Genomic DNA, 3,057 nt, shown 5'->3' on the forward strand with positions numbered 1-3,057 from the left:
AAGGAGAGCGAGGGAGACAACAAAAGCTCTGGGGGAAACCCTGCCCTTAGAGGGTTTTGTGTGCCTCTCTGCTAAGACCAGAGAGTTGTGCCACTTTGGGCTGCCCTGGCTGCTGGGAGCACAGAAGGACAAGGACCTGCTGCAGCCTCAGCTCCTCCGTCCTGCTTTTCTTTGGCTCTAACTCCACCTGTTCTTAGTCTTGGCTCGCAAAGCAAGAGCTGTAAGTCCAGCCCAGCATCTCAAACCACTTCATTTCTGTGCAGAGAGTCAGAGCCTCCCCCAGAAGCCGCACCTTTTCCTTGCTATGCATTAATAGCACTGTGCACTCCATGTAGCACAGCGTCCCACCTCTGGATCCCCCCTCTCCACCCAGGCCCTCCATCCTCTGCACTTGCCAGATTCAAGCTTCACAACCCTTTGAGTCCCCCTTGAACAAAGTCACCACACAGGCCAAAACCCAATATCACACCTTACCTGTGGCTCCCCCGATTCCCTCAGCTGTCTTGCCAGACAGGCACTCTTCTCAAGCCATCACCAGAGACTTTCCCATCCCTCCTGAGAGGGACCCTTGCCCACTCTTATACCTAGATCCCTGCTACGATTCATTGCATCTTTACCAACTGCCTTCAGGCTCTTGCCTCCCACCTCCCCCTGCTCACTGGGCTTAACTAACGAAGAGCACTTGTGCCCCTGCTACCTCCTGGGCTTCACCCCGACACCGACACACCTGGGGTTTGCAAAGGTGGGCAGAGATGGGAGCCTCCTTTCTCACTGTCCTCCCTGGCAAGGGCCAACCTGCCAAGACTGCTGGTTACAAACCAGTCTTACAGGAAAGCTGCTCAGAGAGGTGTTTTTTTTCATCCAAACAGGTATTTTTCTTTTAATGAGCTATTGCTCCTTTTCATCCACATTGCAGCACTTTGGAAAACATGTCAATCACTTGAATTCTGAAAGCCAAACTGAACTGGTTTAACAGTGCTGAAATGCCTTTGCAAAATATCATTCATTCACCTGGGAAAAGGGACATTTAAACCAGCCCATCCCTTCCCCTACAGACCTTTCTCTTTACTATCAAAGCAACGCTCCGTGCCGTGTTGTTCTTCCCACTCGTACTTGTTTGTCGTGGGTGCTGCATTCTCGGACAAGGACACTGAAACCAAACCTCTTTTTTCTCCTCGCATCTGGAAATGTGGGTAGGTTTTTTTGGTTTTGATTAGGCATATGACCCTTTAAGGAAATAAGCCACAGCACTGAAAGACCCAAATAATTTATTCAAGTAAAACTTGCCAAACAAGTTAAAGAAGTATGAAGGCTCTCCTGGAGCTGGTAGTGGATGCCTTGCCATGGCAGAAAAGCGTGTGATCAGAGCAGGCTGCCGGGAAAGAGCAATGTGTACGTCGTGCCACTACGTGTGCTTGGGCGGATAAAAGGGAGACGTGTGCCTCAGTAGAGGGAGGCTTCAATGGAGTTTTTTTTTTCTTTTTCTTTTTTAACCTGCGCTGGAGACAGAAAGGACCAGCTGTGCTGAAGCTGGACACAACCTCCACATGTGTAGCTATAAAAAAAATTGTGTAAGCTATACCACCTAGCTCTCTTTTTGTCAGGGGCAGGTTCTACAGAAGCTCCAGCTTCTGTTTCAGCAGAGATCAGGACCGTTTAGGGACTGCCCCCAATTTTGTAGGCTCTCTCTGCAGTGCCGTCAATTAGTTTGCAGCAGCTATTCCAGCCGGTATGTGAGCCAGGCTAGCAAGAAAATGCACAAAAGAAATAGGACAAACTTTCTCCCTGCAGGCAAAGGAGTGGACGTGACGAGATGGTTACCGCAGCTCTGTGCCTGTGGGAAGTGTGCCGTCTCAGGGAAATATCCAGCGGGGAAAATCGGACTGCTTTCTGCTCCGCCTGTGCTGCCACGGGGGAAGGGGCCAGAGAACCTGGCTGTGGCTTTGCAAGGGCAGAGGGAGATGTGAGATGGGTGGCAGACGGGGAAGAGGCCGCTCACCCACGTCCACCCCAGGGAGCAGAAGCCGTGTACCGGCTGTGTTCCTTGCACTCGGTTTGATGACCTCAGGAGATGTCCCCAAAGCACAGGAACTCACGTTAAGAAATGCGAGACAGTTGCTAGCATCGCTGGTGGCAACGTCCAAAAAGCGCAGAGGAGATGAGAGCGAGAGACCAACCCCGTCACTCTTCCCAAGGGTCCCTCAACGGCAGCTGAGCCGAGCTGGAGGGGTGGGTGAGTTTGGGAGGGGGGAGAGCACTGCCGAAGCTGGGGGGAAGGCGGAGGTACAGCCTGCTGTAGCGTGAGCTCTGCGGCAGGGAAGGTAGGAAAACTTTCCCAGGAGAGAAATAGATAACCGTGCAGAGCCATGTCAGTAAAGGCAAGGAGATAAACCTGTAATAAAGATTATTTCACATCATTAACCAAAATTGGAGCGTATACTGCATTTGCATTTGCCTCAGATAGTTTGCAGGACTCATCTGATTACAGTGCCTAAAGTGCCGTACAGCTCTCAGCTTTCTTAGCCAGCGTTTTTCCTTTAAATAGCTGCTATCCATAAAGATACAGTCACATTGGGTGCGGGGAGACGTTTGGATATGGCCCGAGCAAGTGTCAGCCCTATTTATTCCCCGTCCTTTCTCTGCTGGAGCCAGGACAAACGAGGGAAACCTGTCCACCAGCCTCTGCCTACAGAGCATCCAAACCCTCATGGGGGCCCAGGCGTTTCAGAAGGGCGAGTAACCCACTGCACGGAGCCAGGATCTCCCCAGAGGCTTTTCCCTTACCTGAAAACTTACTAAACCCAAGCAATTTGTCTCCTTAGTTAACAGCTCAGAAACCATCCTTAAAAAAAGGAAAAGGCACAAATGTGAGGGGAGAAACATGAGGTGCTCCCAAATCACAGGAGGAGCAGCTTGGTGGGTGCCTCACCTCTGCCGGTTCCCGGGCAGACCCCGTCTCTCCTCCTTCCCCAGCCCAAGGCGACGCAGCCCGGCAGTCCCCGGCTCAGCGCGGATGCGGGGGCTTTCCAGAGCCCGGCAGCCATTCCTACGGACCAG

This window comes from Cariama cristata, unplaced genomic scaffold, assembly GCF_000690535.1.
Source record: "Cariama cristata isolate BGI_N322 unplaced genomic scaffold, ASM69053v1 scaffold331, whole genome shotgun sequence".
Classification (NCBI taxonomy): Eukaryota; Metazoa; Chordata; class Aves; order Cariamiformes; family Cariamidae; genus Cariama; species Cariama cristata.